Source organism: Nomascus leucogenys, chromosome 5 (genome assembly GCF_006542625.1).
Source record: "Nomascus leucogenys isolate Asia chromosome 5, Asia_NLE_v1, whole genome shotgun sequence".
NCBI lineage: Eukaryota > Metazoa > Chordata > Mammalia > Primates > Hylobatidae > Nomascus > Nomascus leucogenys.
In genome coordinates, this window is record NC_044385.1 from 92,998,889 (window position 1) to 93,026,768 (window position 27,880).

The 27,880-nt window shown below is 33.0% G+C and overlaps 1 protein-coding gene and 1 long non-coding RNA gene across 6 annotated transcripts in view; one reads left to right on the forward strand and one right to left on the reverse strand.

Moving 5' to 3' along the window:
- Window positions 1–27,880, reverse strand: part of PCDH9 (protocadherin 9) — a 911,081-nt gene that overhangs the window by 856,000 nt on the left and 27,201 nt on the right. The gene's annotated exons all lie outside the window — the stretch shown is intronic.
- On the forward strand, window positions 964–27,738 carry LOC115835199. Its single transcript, XR_004030192.1, has 4 exons — window positions 964–976; window positions 1,885–1,893; window positions 8,330–8,334; window positions 26,415–27,738. It is a non-coding gene; the product is annotated as an uncharacterized LOC115835199 (long non-coding RNA).

A 27,880-nucleotide genomic window follows, 5' to 3' on the forward strand; every position in this document is an offset into this window, starting at 1 on the left:
TATGTTAGAATTCCATTTTCACCCTGCAGTTGTACGATCTTTGGCAAATCACTTACTTCTTTATGTCTCACGTCTTTCAACTGTAAAATGAGGGTCAATAATATATTGGAAAGAATAAATGAGATACTTAGCACACAATAACTATTTATCTAACATCCAAAAACTATTTCTTCTTATTGTGATTTCTGCATTTGATTATGTCAACTGTTTACAGTAATAATGTGGTGTGTTCCCACTGCAACTTAGAAAAATGTCTACATTTTCTTAGTTTATAATTTGCCTCTTCATAACTTGAGCCTTGAATACTGTGTTCATTTTTGTCTGTGTATGTAGTAGCAGGCACATCCAACGTTTTAAACTCCTCTGAAGTGCCACTCTCATTCACCCCAGGTCTCTGCATATGCTGTTGCATTTTCCTGAATCACTTTCCCCTTTTCTTTGTCATTTAAGTTCTACTGGATTTAGAACCTTTAGATCTCATCTTAAACACGTTAATGCTAGGAAACATTTGCTGTATGAGGATTTTGTGCCAAACATCGAGTAAAGATTTACACAAATAATTTCATTTTTAAATTCCTCAACACCACTTCATCCAGGAGAAAGACTTTCCTGAGCTCAAACAGAATGACAAATCAGTATCCTGGCTATAAAAACTCTTGATACCCTATACTTACCAAAAATAAAACAACGCAAGGGTTTACTTGATTTTCCTTCCAGTTCTACTATAAAGTCCATGAGGACAAAAATGTTAAATATAAACTTGTGCATTTATGCTTATATCCCCCAATTAAACACAGTTGTGGAACATAATAGTTGCTCAATAAACATTTGAAGAGTCTGGCTACATAGTTGATTATATTACTATGTCTTAGGCATTGTGTTGGGTTGGCATATTTTTTAGCCACTCGGAGTTAGACAGTAAAATTTCTGTTTTACAGAGGTGGAAACTGAGGTTTAGAGAGGTCACCTAGTTATTGTTCAATGCCCATAGTAGTTGTCAGAGCCAGTGTTCATTTTCAGAATTGTCAGACCCAACGTTCCATGTAGAAATTTTATTCTTTTTAATTTAAACATCTGCACAACTAATCTTTGTGATGGGATCATTCAGACAAGTAGTTAAAGGTGCTTGTCACAGAGTCAGTGGCTGTGATTGATCCATAGCAATGTTTTCACAGACCACCAGCCAATACATATTCTGTACACAATTGCTCAATGACTATGAAGTGCATTACTAGAGTAACTAGCTTATAGGTCAAATCAAGACTACAGGGATTATATCCTAACAAACCAGGTTAAGCAAAAACAGATTTCTAGTGTTAACCACTTTTTATTTAATTTATAATAATTACTGGCATTAAATCTAGTTTTTATGCCTGTCATACTCTATTAGAATCGAAGCTAGAAATAGGAGAAGTTTTCATGAGGTCATCATTTATGAAGTACATATTGTACAGATTATCTGTAAATAAGGGTTGTTATTTTGGAGAGAAATTATTTAAAAAATCACCTAGGCTACACCATTTTTCTGTTCAATTTCTTGGGTGTTTTATCATTACTTCTCTTGGGAATTTCATCTTTAAAACTATTTCAAAGTCAAGGTTAAGGGTAAGGGAAAAGAGAGGTAGAACAGAAGGGCAAATATTGATTGCAATATAGACTCAAAACTACAGTTGGCTAAGAAATCTATGATCTGTATTTCAGGTACCCAGGGTAACTCCAAACTAAAGTTTATGCACTTTTGCATATATTTATAGTCAATTCTTCATCTAGATTAGAACTTTTAAATCACCAAATGACCAGTAGAAAATATCTCTTAGAATTTTTTCTACAAAATTTGATTGCCTTGGAAGGTAGATAAAAGAGCTAATGACTATTTTATTTAAGTGTGATACAGTGAGATGCTTTTCAACAATCTGTAATATTTCCTAGAAGATCAGTTTTATCTCCTTAGTTATGTATACTTTCTGCTTTATTGTATGTAATGGAAAATGAAAGAATAGACTGGCTGCAGAGCTTGAAGCCTGCAAGTTTTAACTCACAAATGCAATCTGTAGGCTACGTCGCTAGCGCCAATTTTGAGGATTTTTTTTATACTTACACCATTTTATAAGTATTATGAGTCAAAACTTTTATTATCTCCAGATCTGCCAGTGAAGCTCACTGTTGGGCTCCCGTATGGCTCACTGAAAGACATGGTTCTGCTGTTATTATAAGATGCCTCCCACTCCAGGAGTCACTTGTATTAAATCAAACCATCACATTATTTTTGTCTTCAAGTTCCCTAATTCACTTTTTGTTATTGATTTTTGGATTTTGCTTTTGACCTATAAGACTCTGCATGGCCTATGTCCATTTAAAATAACTATTCAAAATTCCCTGGTTGGTCTTCATGAGCGGAGCCAACTTTGTGAGCTGCTCCTAAGTCTTGTGGCATTGTGATTACCCCCTAGGCTTTTCTATCTATTGCTCCTTCTACCTTCAGAATTAATAGATTGGGAAGATTAGGTCAATTGGCATTTCTGAGGCAAGTCTGAATTAATTTTCTTTGGCTTGTCTTGTTGAATTTCACACTCCTTGAACATTTCTCACTGATAAGCAGATTATGATGCTGGCTCATGTTCAGGGATAGGAATCCAAATGTATTTACAGAGTTGTATTGTTACCTTTTAGCACCATCAACTGCAATAAGCATTATCGTTTATAAAGTTAAAGCTCTTCATTTTAAATCTGTGTCAAGAGGCTAATATAACTGTGATTTTAATTACTAAAAATCAATTTCAAATTAATGTGAAATTTAACAGTGGGAGATGTGTCAGAACCCAGAGACAATCAGCTTGGCCTTTACCTTAGGTGCGGCCCGCTATAAAAGACATTAACATAATGCTGGTTTTCTAGATCAGTGGCTTTCAAACTAGTGTCTGTGAAAAGCTCAAGTCAAAAGAGGAGTTCCTGGGGATTTATTATTGAAATTTAAGTCATGGTAAATCAAACTTGCATATAGTGCAAATAATTTTTTTTCAACTTTCTACTTAAAGCAGCTGCATAGGGAGAATAATCGTAAGAAGCTACCGGTTTCAGTGTTTAGAAAATCATTGGTGTCATTAAGCAGAGCTATTTCATAAGCTGTAGAGGAAATTCATATCACAGGAGGTTTAGGAGAGAGAGGAGAGATGAATGGGTAGAAAAATCACATAGACCATTTTCAAAATATGTTTGTGAGATGAATATCAAGACAACTAGAAAGCATGGAAGGTTAAATTATTTTCTAACTTGCTAAGATGGTATGGCATAATAATGCTTTGTAGGTACAGTGTATTGGAAGTGATACAAAGTTCTGTGCACATATCCTAAATGCGGAAAGAATTTCAGTGGATGCCAGCTCTGTAAGTGGATATGAAATCAAAGCAAAGTGAGTGAATCTTGGAAAGAAGGAGGGACAATGTAATAGAGCTGCTTATTTAAAAATTACCAAAGGGACACAAAAGTGACTAAAAATTAAGCCATAAAAAACACCACTACAAAATAAGTTGTTTCTACAACTATTCTTCTCAAGATACAAGCAATACCTATCTTCCAATGGTTTATTCGCTGTCTTCTAACACCCTTGTGCCTCCTCAGCAGCATTTAAACAGCAAATCACCTTCTTTTCAGGAACATTTTCTTCACTTAATTTCTAGGACACTACAGTCCCCACTTTGGCCTTCACCTGATTGACTAGTCCTTTGTGTCCTTTGGTGGTTCCTCTCCTCCTTCCTCTGAATGTGGGCATGGATCAAGGCTCTGCCCCTGGATCTCTTCTTTCATTTGCTACCAACATCAGTTTCAAGTTTCAGGGCATTTAAACAACACAGTGATGGGTCTCAAATATGTATCTCCTGATACAACCTCCTTCTCAGGACTCATAAATTAAACTACGTCTGTAATATTTCTATTTAGAAGTCTAGTGGGCATTTTAATCATCCTGCCTAAAACAGGACTCTCAGTTTTTTACCTGAATATATTCCAGACCTAAATTTCCCTATTTCCCCTGTCATTAAAGTGAAAAAACATGCAGTTGAGAGGTTAGACACAAATCTCTTTCCTTCACACCCCAACATCTAATCTGTCAACAGGCCATATGGGCTGTAACATATATGTAGTACATATCCAAAATCTCACCATTCTTTACCACCTTTTTTCACTATATCTTAGTCCAAACTATCATTATGTGTATTCTTATTTCACTCTTTCCTCACTAAAGTCAGTTCTACACATAGTAATCGAAATGTTCTCTAAAAATAAAAAAAAATGAAAATCATAGGTCAGATTAAGGTATCTGTCTGCTGAAAACTGTAAGTCACTTTTCTTCCCACTCAGGATGCAATATAAATCTTTACTGATTAAATCAACTGATTTCTGTTGAAAAATTTACACTGACAGTAAATTGTTACCACCCAGACTAAGAAGACATTGGATGAAGGAAGTAGAATAGTGTTTACTAATTCTTCCTGGAAAAATTAAGAGATGGATAAAATTTATTCTGGGGTACCCTCTTCCTTTACGTGCCACTCTGCCTGTCCCCAAGTGTTCTCATTATGCCATAAACTCCTCACTACTATTCCTAATTTCCATGGAATGTTGGAAGGATCAGTGTAGGAAGGATCTAAATTCTAAAATTACTATCTTTTCAATCTCCTGAAAAAGGAAAATGAACAAGAATGGCCCTATTACCTCAGTGCAATTTTCTTAGCTAGGTGTTGGAAGGAATAATTGTAATTAATTAATCTATAGATTGTAAGGATTTCTATGACTGTTACTACTACTATAGCCATTATCAATGATAATAAAATAATCATAATATTTGCTACTATTTTATGCCTGGCACTTTAAGTACTTTTGAACTTCACTACCAAACACTGCAAAAACTAAGGATCAGAGAGCCTAAAGTTTTGCCCCAAACTAGAAAGTAAGCAGCTGTCAGGAATCAAATCTATTTCTACCACGTTCAACCCTGGACTCCCAACTATTAAGAAAAAAACACAAAACTAAGTATGTGAAGTGGAATGTGGGGTGGTGTAGGTAAATACGTTTTTGAAAAAGTTTGCTATGAACTGGCTCCCTTTCAAGTTCCTGCATTCACAAGTCTGCTTCCTGTCTTTTCTTTTGAATCTATAACTTCAAACTATCACTCCGAATTTATCTGTAACTCCAAATATCTCAGCTGCTCTTTTTATTATGTTTCCCTTGGGTCTTTGAGACATGGTTAAAGCAGAGTAGCTCAGAAAAACGTGAATAAAGACAATCAGTTTAATTACAATAACACTTTTGTATATTATACATTTTATTTTTTTTAAAGTCAAAACCAAAAAACCAAATGAGATATGATGAATGATGTTTAAGGTAAAGGACCAATGGTGTTTAAGCAATGCTGATTTTTTTTACTTTTATAATGAAAGATCAGTGTTATATTTTCAGATAATAATTTAAGAAAATTTGGAAAAACACTTTCAATGATTAGAAAATAAGATTTAACCTGTTTACGACTGAGGTTGCAATGTTTTGAATTTTTGCCTGAAATTCACATGTTACCTAAAAAAATTCAAGGAACAAGAATTTGAAAAGAAAAAAATAGTATGTCCCTTTGGTGAGTTATGTGGCATTCCAATAATGGAACACTAGGCATATTAAGATGCAGATTTGCAGCAACTTTTCAGACATATTTGCAAATCGTTCTATGATGCATTCATTGATTCTTCTGTTAAATGTATGTTTATGAGAAAAACTAGTATCCTGAATGTTGCATTTGCGTCTTTTAAAACATCTAGTGTTTGTGGTATAAATTTTCTATGTTTCATGCCCAAAAAATAAAGACAATAGTGTCTCTTTCCTTAGTCTTTACTTCACTACCACCTGATTAGTAAAAATGTAGGTTATAACTTCCTTCAGATGCTTGGTGTCTGAACCATCCTATCAAATGACACAGGTAACAACACTGGAAATTAAGGCATACAGCTTCTTTAACAACAGAACTTGTGAAGGTGAAGGTTATAATGAAAGAAAAGGAGGTAAGTTCCTTTTCATGCAAAAAATTCTGTGCTAATTCTGAACCATGTTTGCCTTTTGACCATGTGATAATCTTACTAGATCCGCATTCAGATCTCTGTGAATTTACGGAGGTACAGGTTTTAAAAACTAAGGGTAGGGCCCAGGCATGGTGATTCATGCTTGTAATCACAGAACTTTGGGAGGCTAAGGAGGGCAGTCTCCTTGAGCTCAGAAATTCAAGACAAGCCAGGACAATATGGTGAAACCCCGTCTCTATAAAAAAATAACAAAAATTAACAGGGCTTAGAGGCACACAACTGTTGTCCCGGCTACTTGGGGGGCTGAGGCAGGAGGATTGCTTGAACCCAGGAGGCTGAGGCTGCAGCGAGCCGAGATCGCACCACTGCATTCCAACCTGGGTGAAAAAGTGAGACCCTGTCTAAAAACAAACAAACAAACAAACAAACAAACAAATAAAACCCTAAGGGCAGGGTGAGAGGTATTGATGTATTGGATCTTAGTAAATAAAACCAAAAATTCTATAAATAGTGCAGTTTTTCACTATTTTCTATTCATGAGGAGTGACCTTTTCTGACCTGTCAAAAGGTTATTCATCCTTCAAACCTCATCTTAATACATCCCTTTTTGGTCCTTTCTGTTGACTGCAATAACTTCTTTCACAGAATCTCCATACTACATACGCAAGACTTGTCACATATCACCTTTGATGAGAATTGCTTGTCTACCATTCATGTAACTCCTATACCTAGCAATGCCCTGGAGAGCAGTGAGTGAATGTTACACTAATATTTGATCTACTAGAGAGCCTGGCAATTAAAATAAATATATTGTTTGTAGTCCATTAGAAAAGAAGGAAAGAAAATATCATCACCATCAAGGATATTATGTTTTGTTATATTCTTATGTTACACTTTGTTTAACAATATTTCTGCAATGTAGATTTTTACTCTCATTGCTTAATTTTAGGTATTCTTTCATTTTATTTGTTTAGTGAAGAGTAGTTAAAAATCATCAACAACTGTACATGAGGAAATAGCAACTTCAAAATTATGCTATTTTTCTTTGCACAGAATTTAATAAAATGCATTTATATTGCACTACACTGTAACAAGTAGCAACATGTAAGAAATTTTAAAATATAGGGCTATAAGTTACTTTGTGTAATATATGTAAGAGATTTCTTAAGAAGAATTTGATGACATTTTGAAAAACTCTATTTAATCCTATATTTTACTTTCAAAATCCAATGCTTCTCTACTGTAGGGTTAAAAATGTATGATCCAGAAATAAGTTAATTGGTTAAGCTAAAAAGAAATGTTTGTTCAATGTATTAGTTTTTATCTTTAATGATACATCTTTTGACACACAAGTTTAAATGGAATTCCTTTCCAAATTATTTTCTGGAATTAAAAATAGTTAAATGTATGGAAGATTTCTCTGTTTTTGTTTTTGTTTTGAGATGGAGTTTCACTCTTGTTGCCCAGGCTGGAGTGCAATGGCACAATCTCAGCTCACTGCAATCTCTGCCTCTTGGATTCAAGCAATTCTCCTGCCTCAGCCTCCTAAGTAGCTGGGATTACAGGCATGTGCCACCACACCCGGCTAATTTTGTATTTTTAGTAGAGACATGCTTTCTCCATGTTGGTCAGGCTGGTCTCAAACTCCCGACCTCAGGTGATCTGCCTGCCTTGTCCTCCCAAAGTCCTGGGATTACAGGCGTGAGCCACCATGCCTGGCCCTGCAAGCATCTTTAATAAGCATGTAAGATTGTTCAAAAGTGAAAACTTGTTCTGGCGTAAAATATTTATATGTATAAATATAAAGAGGTTACCAATAAATATGAAACAATCAGCTGTTGGGAAGAATTACATATCCCATTCTCTTTTGAATCATAAGAGTATATACTTTTGTTAAAAATATAATCTTAAAGGATAAGGATAATCCGAAAATAATTTATATTGATTCACCTTTGAATATGTTGAGTGATTCTAAAGTTGAAAACTCGTGAATTGATTGTTTTACATACTAGAAAAGCACAATTTCATTTCAGGAACCAAAAATGTATATAGGGGATGAGGAACTGTCTACAGCAAAATAATCCATACTATAATAAAGAACTGCTTCTTAAGCTTTAATGTACATCGTAATCACCTGGAAATCTTGTTAAAATGCAGATTCTGATCCAGCAGGAATGGGGATTTTCCATTTGTAACAAGCACCCAGGTAATGCAAATGCTTCTGGCTCATGGGTAGACTGCATTTTGAGTAGCAAGTCCTTAAATAGAATTAGTTAATGTTTAATGATCTACCACAAGAAGAAAAGACTGGGATGATTAAAGTAAGGAGGAAAGGGAAAATTATTTTCCACTGGTAAAAAATCATCTGGATAATAATATTACATATCCCATTATTACATGTCCCATTCTCTTTTGAATCTAACAAATTAATGTGTAATTCATTAGATATACTAATGTTTTTTTTTTAACATATTGTTCTGCTATACCCTTAAAATAAATATACACATTAACTGACAACTAAGCTTCAGACATGGAAAATTCATGGGCTTTATAAGGCTCAGCTGTTAACACCTACACAAAAGACAGTATTATAAAGCAAAAACAGAAATATTAAGACCATTTTCAATGAGTCTTTAAAGAGAGGGAGCCATCATTTACTTTAACAACAACTTACAAATATTTTGTTGGTTTGTTTCTTTCAATTTATGTGGACCCAAACAATTTCACATTTTTCCTCTAAACTTTTCAATACAAATTCATCAAGCCTTTCTCTGTACTGTGTCTTATATCTAACCTATCCCCCACAGGCATCAAAGCTGAACATGATGGTCATGCTGTTCCATGACGCCGTGAAAGACAAACAAAAGAACAAACACACCCAACGACTTAAAACTTGGAGTCAAGGGAGCTCTCCAGGTTGCAGGATGCCTCTCTGATCCTCCTAGTAAATATAAAAGCCTCTTTCTTCAGTAACAGAAAACAATCATAACTGTCTTTCCCCAGGTCTTGTTGAACCTCTAGGGATAGAGGAAAGGCAAAGTATAGAAATGTGCACCAAAGTGTCCGCGAATGGATTTGATTTATATGGTATGGCTTGCTATAACCTGAGAGGATTAGATAGTGGGTTTCCTTAAAGACGGTTTCTATTTCCAGTAGAAGACCTTCTAACATCTTTAAATGGTACAGCTACAAAATGCTATTTTTCTAAAATACAACTAATCAACTAATGCTCGTATTAAGCTGCATCCTACATTTTGTACAACTCTATACCTAAATACGCATAATCACAAATATTATCACAGTTCTATGATTATTGATTGTAATAAAATTTAGAAATCATATTTATTTATATTTTTAATGTAGATGAGAAAAAGCAACTATATTCACAATACAGGGATTTTAAAGCCCATGTTCTCCAGAGGACAAAGTGAATTTTTTTAATGTTTAATTTTTAATTATTATGGATACATAACAGTTGTACACATTTATGAGGTACCTGTGATATTTTGATACAAGCGTACAATGTATAACAATCCAATGGGGTAATTGAGATATCCATCACCTCTGGCATTTACAATTTTTTGTGATAGGAATATTCCAATTTTAATTGTTTAGTTATTTTGAAATAAATAATAAATTATTGTTAACTATAGTCACCCCGTACTGTAATCATTGTGACCATAGTTGCTACTGAACACTAGATCTCACTCCTCCTAATGAATTTCAAGAGTATAATAGAATTGTAAAAATTTCATGAGAAATATACAGTAATAAAACCAACAAGACAATTTATATGTTACAGTTGACTAATAGAGCTTTAAGGAGAAATTGGAAAAAACCTGTGTCATATGCTTATCATGCTAATTTCTGTGTATCTATGTGAGATTTCTGAGTTTACTGAAATGGCAAGTCGCTTACCTTGCTACGTCAGCAGTGCTATACAAGTATTATTATAAAAGATATTTTATGTCAAATGCAACCCTGTCAATTTCTAACATCTAAACGTCCTAATCTTTATTGAATCTAAAAATGTGAAGCAAATTAAAGATGTTTTTCAAAACATATTTTGGTACTTTTGTCTTGACGATGTTTTTATTTTTGAAATCATAGAAAATAATCTTAAAGTTATTTTTAATTGGCATGGGAGGTATAATTCCTCATGTAATCTTGTGTATTAACACTAATTCTATTTTACTAATAGAAATTTTCTGTTAATTTCAATAAGTTATTTATCTATAAAACATGTACATTTCCTTTTAATGAAATATTTGGAATCACATTTGAAAAGAGAAAAAAATTATCCTAGTGATCTGCCCTGGAAAACTTTTACTTTACTGGTGAATAAAATCCTGAGAAATAGACTTTATGTTTTCACTCTTATAATATCTATAACTGCATGGGAATAATTCTATTTTTTAAAAACAAAACTGAAAGTTCCTTTTTATAAGAGCAGCTGTAATATAACTTTAATTTTTTTTTAATTTCTGTAGGTTTTAGGGGAACAGGTGGTATTTGGTTACATGAGTAAGTTCTTTAGTGGTGATTTGTGAGATTTCTGTGCATCCATCACCTAAGGAGTATACACCAAACCTGATTTGTAGTCTTTTATCCCTCACCCACTTCCCACCACCCTTTTCCCCTGAGTCTCCAAAGTCCATTGTGTCATTCTTATGCCTTTTCATCCTCATAGCTTAGCTCCCACTTATGACTGAGAACATACGATGTTTGGTTTTCCATTCCCGAGTTACTTCACTTAGAATAATAGTCTCCAATCCCATCCAGGTTGCTGAGAATGCCATTAATTCCTTCATATATATATATATATATATATATATGTATGTATATATATGTATATATGTGTATATATACATATATACACACACACATATACATATATACACACATATATACATATACATATATACGTGTGTGTGTGCATATATCTCACAATTTCTTTGTCCACTCATTGATTGATGGACATTTGGAGAAATATCTTAATTTAAAAAGCATATTGTAACTTTTAAGACTTTTTATATTTTTACTCATTCATTAAGTTTTATTTATTGTGCACCAATTATATGATAGTCACTGTAGTACTGTCCATTAAACACAGACGCATGTAACTAGCAAGCACTGAAATGTGGCTAGTTTGACTGAAGAAATATTTTTCTTATACCATTTACTTTTAATTCTAAATTTAAATTGTTACATGTGGTTAGTGTCTACTTCTTTGGATAGCATAGTAAATATAGGCAACAAGGATACGGCTTAACTGCAAGTAAAGAAACCTGCCTGATAAAATTTCTTTCTAATTAGTTATAAAAATGTATACAATTAAAAAATAAATGAACAATGTAAAGTCAGGCAGTGATAAGTGCCATGATGAGAAAAGAGATAAAAAAAGTAAATGAAAGAGGATATAAAGCATTAATGAGGCAGTACTGAAAGGGGCCGTAATTGGATAAAGGAGAAAGCCATCTGACAATCTGCAAAAGATCATTCCAGATAGAGAGAAAAATTAGCAAGAGAAAAAGAAGTTACTTGGTTTTTTGAAAAGATCAACAAAATTGATAGACCGCTAGCAAGATTAATAAAGAAGAAAAGAGAGAAGAATCAAATAGATGCAATAAAAAATGAAAAAGGGGATATCACCACCGATCCCACAGAAATACAATCTACCATCAGAGAATACTACAAACACCTCTATGCAAATAAACTAGAAAATCTAGAAGAAATGGATAAATTCCTCGACAAATACACCCTCCCAAGAGTAAACCAGGAAGAAGTTGAATCTCTGAATAGACCAATAACAGGTTCTGAAATTGTGGCAATAATCAATAGCTTACCAACCAAAAAGAGTCCAGGACCTGATGGATTCACAGCCAAATTCTACCAGAGGTAAAAGGAGGAACTGGTACCATTCCTTCAGAAACTATTCCAATCGGTAGAAAAAGAGGGAATCCTCCCTAACACATTTTATGAAGCCAGCATCGTCCTGATACCAAAGCCTGGCAGAGACATAACCAAAAAAGAGAATTTCAGACCAATATCCTCGATGAACATTGATGCAAAAATCCTCAATAAAATACTGGCAAACCGAATCCAGCAGCACATCAAAAAACTTATACATCATGATCAAGTGGGCTTCATCCCTGGGATGCAAGGCTGGTTCAACATACGCAAATCAATAAATGTAATCCAGCATATAAACAGAACCAAAGACAAAAACCACGTGATTATCTCAATAGATGCAGAAAAGGCCTTTGACAAAATTCAACAACCCTTCATGCTAAAAACTCTCAATAAATTAGGTATTGATGGGACGTATCTCAAAATAATAAGAGCTATCTATGACAAACCCACAGCCAATATCATACTGAATGGGCAAAAACTGGAAGCATTCCCTTTGAAAACTGGCCCAAGACAGGGATGCCCTCTCTCACCACTCCTATTCAACATAGTACTGGAAGTTCTGGCCAGAGCAATCAGGCAGGAGAAGGAAATAAAGGGTATTCAATTAGGAAAAGAGGAAGTCAAATTGTCCCTGTTTGCAGATGACATGATTGTATATCTAGAAAACCCCATCGTCTCAGCCCAAAATCTCCTTAAGCTGATTAGCAACTTCAGCAAAGTCTCAGGATACAAAATCAATGTACAAAAATCACAAGCATTCTTGTACACCAATCACAGACAAACAGAGAGCCAAATCATGAGTGAACTCCCATTCACAATTGCTTCAAAGAGAATAAAATACCTAGGAATCCAACTTACAAGGGATGTGAAGGACCTCTTCAAGGAGAACTACAAACCACTGCTCAATGAAATAAAAGAGGATACAAACAAATGGAAGAACATGCCATGCTCATGGGTTGGAAGAATCAATATCGTGAAAATGGCCATACTGCCCAAGGTAGTTTATAGATTCAATGCCATCCCCATCAAGCTACCAATGACTTTCTTCACAGAACTGGAAAAAACTACTTTAAAGTTCATATGGAACCAAAAAAGAGCCCGCATTGGCAAGTCAATCCTAAGCCAAAAGAACAAAGCTGGAGGCATCACGCTACCTGACTTCAAACTATACTACAAGGCTACAGTAACCAAAACAGCATGGTACTGGTACCACAACAGAGACATAGATCAATGGAACAGAACAGAGCCCTCAGAAATGATGCCGCATATCTACAACTATCTGATCTTTGACAAACCTGACAAAAACAAGAAATGGGGAAAGGATTCCCTATTTAATAAATGGTGCTGGGAAAACTGGCTAGCCATATGTAGAAAGCTGAAACTGGATTCCTTCCTTACACTTTATACAAAAATTAATTCAAGATGGATTAAAGACTTAAATGTTAGACCTAAAACCACTAAAATCCTACAAGAAAACCTAGGCAATACCATTCAGGACATACGTGTGGGCAAGGACTTCATGTCTAAAACACCAAAAGCAATGGCAACAAAAGCCAAAATTGACAAATGGGATCTAATTAAACTAAAGAGCTTCTGCACAGCAAAAGAAACTACCAACAGAGTGAACAGGCAACCTACAGAATGGGAGAAAATTTTTGCAACCTACTCATCTGACAAAGGGCTAATAACCAGAATCTACAATGAACTCAAACAAATTTACAAGAAAAAAACAAACAAACCCATCAAAAAGTGGGTGAAGGATATGAACAGACACTTCTCAAAAGAAGATATCTATGCAGCCAAAAAACACATGCAAAAATGCTCGTCATCACTGGCCATCAGAGAAATGCAAATCAAAACCACAGTGAGATACCATCTCACACCAGTTAGAATGGCCATCATTAAAAAGTCAGGAAACAACAGGTGCTGGAGAGGATGTGGAGAAATAGGAACACTTTTACACTGTTGGTGGGACTGTAAACTAGTTCAACCATTGTGGAAGTCAGTGTGGCCATTCCTCAGGGATCTAGAACTAGAAATACCATTTGACCCAGCCATCCCATTACTGGGTATATACCCAAAGGAATATAAATCATGCTGCTATAAAGACACATGCACACGTATGTTTATTGTGGCACTATTCACGATAGCAAAGACTTGGAACCAACCCAAATGTCCAACAACGATAGACTGGATTAAGAAAATGTGGCACATATACACCATGGAATACTATGCAGCCATAAAAAATGATGAGTTCATGTCCTTTGTAGGGACATGGATGAAACTGGAAAACATCATTCTCAGTAAACTATCGCAAGGACAAAAAACCAAACACCGCATGTTCTCACTCATAGGTGGGAATTGAACAATGAGAACTCATGGACACAGGAAGGGGAACATCACACTCCAGGGACTGTTGTGGGGTGGGGGGAGGGGAGAGGGACAGCATTAGAAGATATACCTAATGCTAAATGACGAGTTAATGGGTGCAGCAAAACAACATGGCACATGGATACATATGTAACAAACCTGCACATTGTGCACATGTACCCTAAAACCTAAAGTATAATAATAAAAAAATAAAAATAAATAAAAAAAAAGAAGTTACTTAGGCTAATGCTTCAAGGAAAAAGTGCCTTGTCTTCAAGAAAAAAAAATGTGATGTTTTAATTTACTTATATACGTACAAGTAGTGAATGCAGTTTTTAAACAAAATAAAACAAATTCTTGAGATAGTTATTAAAAATAATACAAAATTAGATAGTCTACCAAAGGCACATCAAATATTTATGCCCTTCTTGACATTAAAATTGATCAGTTGAAATCTTACTTGCCGGTCTCATTTTGTAAGGCTTATAATATTAAAAAAGTTTTGTGAAGGTCTATTAAAATAGAATTTTAAATATGCAAAGAATCTTAGAAATTCTACTCTAAATTCCTTATTATACAGACAAAGACACTGAGGTTTAAAGATATTACCTGATTCCTGTCACTAGCCCTTTGATACCCAGTTCATCTTACTATACTATGCGTGCTATGCTTCATATCTCTAATGGCATCAAAACATTAGAGATGCAGAAAACAGGACAGGTAAGGACACATTGTGAACAGAATATCAATGTTTGTTAAGTAAATAAGTGTATGAATCATTGTAGGGCTAATTTTTACTTTTCCAAAATCAGAGTCTGCTAGACTTCTTTATGGTAATTTCACCTAGACTTTGATATCTTAAATTAAGAGGAAATATTTTGTTTTGTTTATAATTAATTCAAAATAGAGAGGAAACTGAGCAATTAATGAACCATTTTTGAGAAAGATAAACTAGCAAATTGAAGAATGTACTTTCTAAGGAAGAACTTTGGATTTCTGCTTTGAAAATGTTGGGTGGTCAGAATCCAGTGAAAAGCTGTTAATGTAAATTAGTAATTAAATTGTAGAATAGAGAAGTGCCCAAATACACTAATAATATAGATTTGTCAACAAGGATTTCAAAACCATGAATACTTTTACTATAACTCAAGCTTTTCTGTAATTTTCGAATAATATATTTTTAAAACATAGCAAAACCCTTCTATCTCCCAGAAAGAATACGCATTGACTGTTTATGTTCTATGTGATTTAAGTTCTTGATCATTTCCAATAATATCTAAAAATGTCAGATGAAAGCACACTTTTCATTTGACCTTCTTATGGATAAGTACACAATGGTAAAATAGTCAAATTGTTAATTTTTATTTTTCGTCTTACTGAAAAACACTAACAAATTATTGCACAAGAAGTTCTCAAGGTCTTGACCTCCATTCTCTTCATATGTGATCTACTAAGACTATAATTCTCAATGCAATGAAACATGTTTTTAGTGCTTGAATATCCACTCATATTTTGATGAATGTCTTGAAGATATCCCTCTTCTTTTAAAAAAGGAAACAATTCACTCTCTGAGCTTTTAAGTTTTACTATAGGCTAAATTCTCATTCCACAAGTAATGCAAATATATTCTTACCACATAATTTTATAACTACTTTATCTGTTTAGTACATTTCTCTGTTTCAACATAAATTCTTTGGAGAATGTACATTCCTTGAAAATATAAATTCCTGGAAAATAGGGAGGTTATCTTGTTCATTTTGTTGACCCCAGGTACTAACATATTATTGGCTCTCAATAAATACTTGATAAAAATTTGAATAAATTTGAAGAATTTATCTCTATAAATCACTACTTAGTTCACATCCCTCTCCTGCTCTCTATCTTGAATTGCTTCCTAATGGGTATAATTATTTCAACACTTTTAAAGGAAACTATTATATAATCTCGCATAAAGTTAGGAACACATTCTCACATTTCAGTTTGAAAACACTGGAAACAACTAAAACATCAAGAAAGGTATTTTGCTCACCATAAGTTAACACTAGCCTGCCACTTCAGGTGTTTCTCTAACCACTTTCCTGCACAAATCTCTGCCCTGGTCAAGCCATTAGCACCCCCACCTGGGCTTGCCTTATATTCTTCTGAATGCCATTCTCTCTTCTCTACCTGCCCTGTCTCAGGCCCCTCCCAAGAGCATTCTCCGTCTGTCTCCTTTCTGTTAAAACTCTGCTAATCCTCTTTCAAGAAACTATATGAAAGAAAGAAATTGAACTAACTCAAAGATGAAGAGTCCTTACTGGAACTGAACCACTTGCTTTCACTATGATCCTAAACAAGCCACTTTGGTACTCTGATTTCTTATTTGTAAAAATTGGAGTAAATCAACACATTAAAATTAGCTTGAGTAGAAATTCCACAGTGATACCTATTTCAGAAAAAAAAAACATGTTGTACATGATAAATAGGGACAAGTTTAATTTGTCAATTAATAAATTTTAAAAATTGGGGTAAATCAGTCTATAATTAAAAGAATTGCTGGAAGATGTAAAAAGAGATGAACACAGTTCCTAGTGCATATTAAAAATATAATATATATTGGGGATGGGGAAAAACAAAAAGAATATAATACATATTCTTCCACTATGCAATTCTTTGACATTAATTTTATCAATGTTAAGATGTGAAAAAAATGTGATTTTTCCAAACCTACTATATTTTTGTGAATAATTAAGTGAAAAGTGTTAAAATAATATGAAATAACTAAAAATCAAACAAATATTAGTTATTGACTTAAACTTATTTGAGACACTTCTTCAAAGGTTTAATCTCTCCTCTAAAGGTTTCTCTGATGATCCCAGTCAGAAATAATAGCTTCCATTTCTATAGCACTTTTTGGCTGCATATATATTGCCTTATATTATACATATAAAACCCATAGGTTTATGAGTGCTTTTATAAAATCCTTTTAAGATAGTTGGATTTCAAATAACAAGAACATATTCATTCTGACTGAACAAAAGTGAATTCAAAATTAGGGGGGTGGTGTTAGAAATGTATTAGAAAGGATCTGGGTTATCTCATAAAATAGAAGGAAGGCTGAATAACTAAGCACTGGTGGCTAAACTCAGAAAGGTGGAAATCATAGCGAATGGAGTAGATTCCTGAAGAGATGTGGATCAAATAACACAGGTAACCTGTAAGAGGGATAGTCCTTTCCTTACATTTATGTCCAAAGCTGCACCTTTGAAACCACTCAATTTAAATACTTGGTCCCTTGAATCTTTGCCAGTAGCACATGTAACCTCTGTTTTTATAAGGATGGTTCACGTAAGATACTATTATCTTTCAACGAGTAGCAGAAAGGGAAAACTGTTTAACAGGAACTGTCCCTCTGACCAATTCTGCTGGCAAGCACCTTAGTCCTGTTGCTCCTTTTCTGTCCATCAACACCTAATTGCTTTTGTAAACTCTAAAAAGATAAGCTAGAAATATGTATATGAAACCCCTATTATAGCAAAAAGTTAAAATTAACACTATGTTCAAATGTACCAGACTAAAGTCACATTGGTTTGGAACCCAATAAATATCCAGTGACATGCTAGGTCTTGACTGTACCCAGGACAAATTTCCTCAGCCTAGTGAAATAAAGGTGTCTGACAAATTAAGTAAATCCCATACCAAAAATGATAGTGTCATAAGATCTTCCCTTTCCTTGAAGGTTCAGCTCTTGGTCAACTGCATATGAAGATTTGTGCTTTGTGCTACTGGAGATTAAAACACACACACACACACACACAACATAGGAGAAAAAACCAATCTCTGGCACTCTTCCCTTGTAACACAATATTTTTTGCAGTCTTTTATCTATTTTTTTCTCTAATCAGGTTTCATTACATTTAACACAATAAAAATAAATTCAGGAAAGTAGGCACAATGTCTCAAATCTTGCCTGAAATTAAGGAAAGAACACGAATCTCAACTAGAGTACCTATCTGTTAAACTCTAAAACATGAGTTTTTCTGAAATAAATGTCATATAAATAAATAATGCCTTGTGCAGAGCCTATGTTACTATAGATTACCTTGGATGTATATTCTTAATTACTTCCTTCTAAGGGAAGAGGGGATCTTTACTTACAAGTAATATTTAAAGAGAATCTTATAGTTATGAATCTATGGAAGCTTCAAATAAAGGTTCTTTTAATTTTTCTATTTGAAAGTCTCCTGAAATCCCCATGGAAACGACCTTTTACTAATTCTGTCCATATTTCTATGGAAGTGAAACCAGTTTTAAATATTCCTGTTAAGTCAGATTTTATTATACCAACGAGGCTAACATTTAACTTCAGTGTCACTAATATTTAAGTTACACATATATACGTACATAGAAACAAGAAACAATGTAACTTTCAAATTGTATACCTATAGATTATTTACACTTTTTCTATTACATAAATCAAGAGGAATTTTTAAAAAGCTGATTGGACTGAAGACTATCAAAGCAAAAACAGTTTTCAAAGTTAAATTGAGAAGAAAACTTTGTTTGGGGAATCTTATCAATCTTACTTATCAAACACTTAATGATGCCAATTTTGTGCCAGATACTTTTCTAAGTGCTTTCAAATATTGACTTGTCAATTACTGCACTCATATAAGCACTACAGAAATTATAAAACATTCAATATTTCTCTGTTTTACTAATGTTGATTCACTCATAAAATCATTGTCTCCAAATAAAAACATGGGGGACAAAAATTCAATCATGACTATGGAAAACTGAAATAAGCTTTTTAACTTTTATCTTTTTTTTTTTTTGTATTTGATTTTCCAGAGGTATAATGACTCTTCAGTAAACTACACTGTTATTGACCATTTCTAGCCATCTCCTCAAATTAGCTGTTTAATCTTTGTTCGGAGAATAAAACTAGCTTAATATTTGCTCAAAATTTATAATCGCAGAATTTAATTTGCTACTAAAAACTGAGGAATGGCAGCTTAAGTTTAAAAGCAAATAAAAGTCGGATCATGTGCTATATTTTGCAATGTAAATACATTTGCTTCCTATTTACAATAATATTCATATTTATTATTGTATTAGGTTTACCAACATTTAAAATTTGCAATTTGAGGTTTCTGATGCCTTCTATAGAACTGCCAGGAAATGGAGAGCATTTATTTCTGCTCATTTAATTTACTCTGGGAGAACTGAAAAGTTTTGCAACTTTGTGACATGAGGGGCACAGTTGGAACTACTCAGCAGTTAGAGTAGATGTCGAAATATAGGAACAAAACAAAATGAAACTAAAATGTTTTAAACAAATAACAAAGAGACATCATCATTAATATAAATATGAGACCGTTTATCAAAAAAAGCCATTTGCAATTACAATGGATGTGTTTTGTGTCAAAGAAGAATTACTGGCTTGATTGAGAATGGGAACACGGATCAGTTGTGAAAACTGAGAAATTTCCATAAGAGAATGTTATCCCTCTAAACCACTGACAAAACAATGCGCATGAAAATACCAGTCAATACAGTCTCCTGGGACAATTAATAATGTCTTGACTATTGTTTTCATACTTTTCTTATTTTTATTTTTATTTTTTTTATTTTTTTGAGACGGAGTCTCATTCTGTCGCCTAGGCTGGAGTTCAGTGACGCGATCTCGGCTCACTGCAAGCTCCGCCTCCCGGGTTCATGCCATTCTCCTGCCTCAGCCTCCGAGTAACTGGGACTACAGGCGCCCGCCACCAAGCCCGGCTAATTATTTGTATTTTAGTGGAGACGGCGTTTCATCGTGTTAGACAGGATGGTCTCGATCTCCTGACCTCGTGATCCACCCGCCTCGGCCTCCCAAAGTGCTGGGATTATAGGCGTGAGCCACCGGGTACATTATGAGATCTTTAAAAGTAACTACTTAATCTCTCTTCCTTAATAGGTACCAAAGGATGGAAATACCAGTTTGGAAGCAATAAAAATAATTCATTACTCTTAAGACAAGTTATTTGACTTTACCAGAACTTTTTGAGCAAAATGAAGATTTGTGCCAACTAGAATGCTTTGGGGAGAAATTATTCATATTTCTGGGGATATAAGAAAGAATTATTAAATTTTTACAATATTGATAATTATAATGATATTTAAAGGTATATTCCCTTAAAAGTAATAAGAAAAATGATCACTAAAAAGCAAGATACAAGATATTACATACAGCATGACTCCATATATATGAAATAACCAAAAAGGTCTATTTTATAGAGATAGCTGACTCCATGTATATGGGAACAAATATTAACAATAAATGAGTACAAGGGATCTCACTGGAGTGATAAAAATGTTTTAAAACTGGTTTATAGGAATGGTTGCTCGACTTGATATGTTTACTAAACATCATGGAATTTTAAACTTTAAATGAGTGACTTATATGATATGTAAAATGTACCTTAAGTTGTAAAAAATAAAGGGATCACTAACTTTTAAAGGAGAGGTGACAATGAAGTGGTCACTTAATCAGGTGATAGTTTGTTGTGAAGTGTAAATAAACTCTTTGGATACATCACTTAATATCTCTGAAACTCGAGTTTCTTCATCAAGGAAGTGAGGATAAAAATAACATTTACCTAATAGAGCTGTTTTGAAGGTTAAAAATAATCCACAAAAAAAGAATATGTGGAACGTACTTGGTGCAATACAAGTACCAGGTACAGTAGCTCTAATAGGGATATGAATCAGCTGAAAACTAAAGAGGAATTGTAATTGAGAGGAATAAAGAAATACATCCTAAAGAAATGGACTGAGAGAGAATGGTACTTGGAATATGAACATAAATGTGTATTGATTATAAATTTCATCCAGGATGTTTTACTCCTGAGTCGTAAGAAAAACTTCCTCCATCTCACAATTCTGACAGAAAATACACGGAAAAACAAAACAACAAAAACATACTAATTCATCAAGTTCGAAATGTCTTTGATCATGAGTTAAACTACTTACAGTGTAAATGTATGGAGAAAAGCATCTCTGCGTATATGACAAATACTATTAAATATTATAGATAACAAAGTTTTGTACGTGTTCCAAAAATGAATACTGGGCAAGTGCATTTTAATGTACAATTGTGTAACTGTTTCATTCATTGCCTTTTAAATGCATATTTTTGTCTCTTTTTCAGATCAATCCTGATTCTTGGGATGAGTGTTAGATTACCAAAAAAGCCAAAATCCTACCTAAGCCAAACTGGAGCTCTTGTGACCTTGAGAAACGCTTAAATACCAAGCTTTAATTTTCACAGAAATGGGGATAGAAACAAAATATGCACATTTTCAAACATTGTTTCATGTGAAATTATAAACATGCCTACAGGCAAAAAAGAAATGTACTCTCTTTACCAGTTTATTTGTAAGAAGAAACAGAATGTTAGGCAAAGTCTAGGTTGGAAACGAGAAGTTGAACAGGAAAAAATGCCTTTGTCCTGTCCCTCCATAGGGATTATCTGTGCAATTTATAGTAATGAAAGGACAATGGACAAAATATAGAAAAAAATCAAATTTAACACATAATGTGGACTGCATACATCAAAGGGTGCCTAAATTTAAAATTGCCGCATTCTGTTTGGCTAGCTCTATCTGGCTGCATATTTGCATGTCTGGTAATAGCCTCAATTATATATTCAATAAAAAGCATTTCATTAATGTGATCAATGCATTCATTCCTATGGCAAAATGTATGTCTTTATCTCATTTTTATATTGTACAAGATAAGGAAGCTAAACTGTTTCAAGGTTTTAGCCATTATTACACAAGGAACTGGTTCCAAAGAAAGTTCATTTAAAAAAAAAATAGCTAGTGCTCAGAAAAGAATATTAAATTCTTTTTATTTGAAATACTCCAAGCTATTTTCAAAGCGTATTTATTAAGAGTTGCATTGAGAGTCCAATAACTTTTTATTTGGTTGTTACTCAGGGCCACAGGCTCCAGGAAGATTTTATAGATGGGCTCCATGAAGTCTGTGGGAACTCTGATTTGCAATTTCAAAAAATATATATCTTCAGGTATATGAATTTTTCTGGAGCAGGCCTATAGCCTTTAAATGATACTCAAAGGAGTCCAAAACATATAGCCTTTTAGAAATGACAATTTTTAAATGAAATATTTAAAGCAGCAAATATATTTCTGTTATATTGATAACCATTTATATGCTTAAGGCTATTGTGTATCTCCAAAATGATTAAAATAAGTAATTGCCAAAAGGCATAATATTACATGTATGTATTTAGCACATATATTTTAAAAATCCTCTGAAATGTATCAATTAATGTTGATGATTTATAAATGAATTAATATTAAAACTCTTACAATTCTATATAAGACATGAACTAATAATGCAAAGAAAGTAACACATGGTTATCAACAAAACAACATAGACTTTCCAGTATTTATTGTTTTTGGTATTTTAAAAATAAAACATAATTTCATTAAATATATATTTATACTAAAAATAGCAAATAGAATATAGTTGTTCAATGATTTTTATGAACTATAGGGATAATACATTTATTTTAACTATCATGTACAGATTTTTTTAAACAAAAGCACAAATATTAGGTGTTATTTTTTCCATTATAGGGAACATACTTTGTTCTATCTTGCAAATATGTCAAGGGGAAAAATAAATGAAATAAAATGCTAAAATTTACATTAGTATGCATCTTAACCTATAACAAGGATTATCTACAATTTTATTTGTAAATAAAACTGTAAATTATTATTACTAATACATATTTTAAGAAGAAATAAATCCTAAGGAATCTCCTTTCATTTATTCAAAAAGTATTTATTGAACGCCTACTGTGTACCAGAAATTCTGCCAGGTTTCTTTTGAATTTGCAGCAATTTATTAAATCCCATTTGGCATACACAACTTCTAATTTTATCCTTTCTTCCACCACAACAAACAAACAGTCACCTTAAAAATCTATTAGGATGGTTGCTGAGTGTGGCATGTGAAACATAGCAAATCATAAATATGCTAATGATCCACTTAACAAAACACACATACCATAACCTATGTAATCTATAAAAACTCATTACATAAATGAAGTGTGGAATTACCCTTTTTGGGGGACAGTCATAGTATTTTAATGTGATACAAAAAAGCTAAAATAATGACTCATTTAAACTAACTTGATAATTCTGAATTTATTTATATGTTCATATGAACAAATAGTTACTCTCGTATTTTCAAAAACTAAATGTTGGTAGTTGTGCTTTAAGAAATATTTAAATAGCATAAGTGGCTATAGGAGTAATAATGACCTCTGCTTATGATACTTAGGTTATTACCTAAAACTTAAAGTATAATTAAAAAAAAAGAATACTCATTAATGTCAATTTCAAAAGCTATTTCTATTCAAAAATTTAAAACAGAAATGTGATACATTATTCAAATAACATCAAAAGTAATTATCACATTAACATGTCTTAAAATCTGATTGTATAAAAGATAACTAAACTGATCATATTTAATAAACAAACCGTAGGTTTTTTCAGTATAGAAGAATTGATGCTTGGATCATTTTCAATCTATCTGAACTTATGTATAAATATATTCTATATCTAAGTGAATATGTATTATAATTTATTTATATCTGGGTGTATAAATGTATGAACATATATCATATACAACTACATCTCTAAGATTAAGCACTATATTTCTGGTGATCAGATAATTAAATTGAGGATAAACTAAATTAGTTGTATTGTTTAAAAAAATATGCTGTTGGTTAGTCATAATTTTTTTCCTTCTCCTGCACTCTATTCTTCTCACTTAAAAATCACTTGCTTCTAAAATGACCAATAATACATATTTAGTTAATATGTATCAGAATATTAATATCCAATTTAATAGCAAAATACATCTTTGAAGTGAAATTAAGTGATGAACATTATTTGGATAATGTATTGTACCAATGTGTTTTGACAAAATATGTACTACTTGTAAATAAACATGTGGGCAAAATCTTTGTAAGGAATTACAGCTCATGAAAAAATATTAAAGAATAAAGGAATGGATAGAACTGCTGGAAACCATTAAAATAGGAAACAATTTCAGGGAACTAATCAAAGGAGAAAATATTATTTGAAATCACTTCTTTTTTTATAGAAAAGCGTTTGTTATCTTGGACTTTTAAACATTTATCTAAGATACCAACAAGCCACTTGCTCAGTTCTTGTTTATCGTCACATTTCACTACTTCATTATGCAAAATATTTCTATTTATGGGTGGGACGTGAAAACATGCTCTGTTTTGTGTGCAGCATCAGAACCTCAAAGCAAGCTGACAGTATTTTCATTCAACTAGATTTTCCATATGGACCTGAGTAAATTCCTTTATGAAAAACCACTGGCAAAAACAAAACAAAACTAGCAAATAGGGCAGAATGGGCTAAACGCCTCTGGTTAAAATAAATATAACTTTAAGACTAAAAGCAATTTTGGAACATGCATTCTACATTTATGATTAGTAATTTTTCACCTCTGCTCTTTCAATGAATGTCCTTATAAAATGGGACCCTTTTCAAATGAAACATGCTGGGACTTTTAAATGGCATCAATGATTTTTTACTTGTTTGTTTTCAATTAGTATATAAATAAAATAATCCACAAACTGGGAGAGTTATTTTCTATGTAAATTTAATTGAATTTCCCACTTCTATTGTAGGGAATCAAAATATAAAACACATAGCTAAAGCAAATGCATCCCTACACAGCAGTGTAGAGGTACATGTGTTTCTCTGTGGTAATAGCCAGGTGGTTGTATCCCAGCAGGTTTCATAAGGTGGTATTAAATACTGTGGTGACTCACGATGGTATAGGGTTTGTGCTCAACCCAGGAATCTAAATTTTCTTAGCAAAATAAGTGAACCAATCCTCTAGTGAGCAAACCTAAACCAAGTCTGTATATTTATATTGACTATATTTGAGAGTCTAGCTTTACCTTTTTTCAACAGCATGCCAAAAGTAATGTATTGCAAACTTTTACTATTAAATGTCTTAAATACATTTGTAAATTGAGCACAAAAGGGTTTAACAGACCTGCATATATTTTCTCCACGTCATCTCCTTGTAACTGCTTCTCTGCAGTCTAGAATACTCAAAGTGCAAACTGCTTGACATTTCGATGCTGAAGAGTGGATATAATGAGTACCTAGGGGTTGGGAGAGTGAGGGGGGAAGCCCAGCCTATTTCCTTTAGCCTAAGGTTCCACATGTGTGAGCAATTCATCACTTAGGAGAACGACCTCCTATTTACACAAGGGCTACAGCTGTTAGCCAAACCACCTGTTTTCACTCCTCATTTTACCAATAAGATTAAGGTCAGGAAATCCTCATTAGAAGACCAGAGCAAAATTTCAAAAAGTTTTCACGAACAAATTCAACACAAAGTCTCAACACTGTACAAAACAATTTCTGAAACTTTATTGTGAATTTTAAGGTACATTTAGTAAAGAATGTTATCCTTAATATAATTAATTAAAAATAAATTGGAAAGAAATGCACATACTAGTTTTTTAAAGCAAGAATAAGTACAGACTTTTGAAGCCACAATATATACAATTTTATGAGTGCAATAAGCTTTCAAATACATTAGGTATATATCCGTTTAAATAAATAGTAGAATACTTGATTTGACATATGTGATAGTCATACTGATTACACCAAAAATGTTTTACAAAATATAGCCAAAAATGGAACGTTATACATTTTGGTATACAACTCTTTAAATACTTTATATATTCATTACTTAATTCAAATTATAGTGTACAAAAGTCCATTTTAATGAGGACAAGTTTTAATTGTGTGTTTACCACTGTTGAGCAAATATAGGTATTAAGATGCATCCCTGTATGTTACTAAATTCCCGTTCAACTTAAATCATTTATCACAGGGAAGAAAGAATTCTACCAATTTTTAACAGTAATAATTTTTATTGATAAATTATCCATATAACATATTTCAACATTATTTCAGCTATTTTAAATTTTCTAAAATGTATCACCTAGTTCTTGAGCCAATTTGTTTTTGTGTAATTAAAACTTAATTTCAAATCAAAGTAGAAATATATTGCTACATTGAGCTTCTTATCTGCTCTGCAACATACATAATTTAAATACCTTTAATTATCAATTTTCAACTGGGAAAATTTCCCCTATAATTCTTTAATAATAATGCTTTGTGTAGTGCCTTACTAAGTATCTCAAGAATTCATTTCACAAAGTACCAATTTAATATACTGTCCTGTAAGTGTTACCTATAGACTAATAGTATTATAAGAAAATGTGATTTCAAGGGTTTTACATTTATTATTATTCATACATTATAGTACAACAAGTGAGATAGTTTTCAGCCACATTCAATTATTTTTTGTACATAGTTACACATGGCAATTTATTTGGGGTATGTAAAAATGTGGCTATTTTTCAGGAATAAAATGGAATATAAATTATCAAGTTTTTTTTTCAATTGAAACAATACTGTTATTTTCTATAGGATTCTTTAAAAAGTGAAAGCAAGGAAATACAAACACACATACCAACCTATCTTGGTGTGGTGAGGTGAGGTGAGGAGAAGAGCCATTCAACCATCATCTCCTAAAAATTTCTTAGGCAATAATGATTGAAAAAATGTACTTTGCGCTTAAATAATGAGCAATATGGTTATCTGGCTCTGTCTACCAAAACTACCTGGTAACATTAGAAGATGATTATAGAATTACATATTATTATTGTTATGTTTCACATCTGGACCACAAAAGCAATATGAGAAAACCTATTATAATGTGAACTGAAGTTGCATTTTTATATTTTTTAATAGAATATTGGAATATTACCACATCTAAGAGCACATCTAATAACAATAAAGACAACTTAAATTCTCCTAAACCTCCCCAGTACCAATTGCCTCCTGTTTTAATGGAGCAGCACCACATGTCAAGCACCCAGTCAATCTCTATAACTCACCAAGTTGCCTCTTATTGGTCAGAATGAAAAGCATATACACCTTCTTCAAGAAGTCAGGTGGCATGAGGGAGGCTTATTAGAGGACACACACAAATGCAGATTTATCTATTTTTAGTGAGGGCCATAAAACTGTAAAACAGGGGCTTTGCATGGAGTAAGCATGGCACCTTACTTTTCAGTCAGAGAGAAATGCCATCAGAGCTATTCACATTCAATTTATGAGGGGAAGAAATGGACTGATGTATAAGTGAGGGTGTTCATTTTATCCATATTTGCATCAGGGTTGTTATGTGTGTGTGCTGTGTGTATGTGAATAGGTGAGTGTCTTGGTATATTTCCAGGGTAATAAAGAGATTAAATATAATTCAGGTAACACGTGATTGCCAAAGAGGATCTTATTTCTTGCCCTGTGAAATGAACAGGAATTAATGAAGCAAATCTCTAGGTTGCTTTGATACAGGGTTTTAAGACCTTGATGGTAGCAAAGCAATAATTCCTTTAACTGTAAAGTATGTAC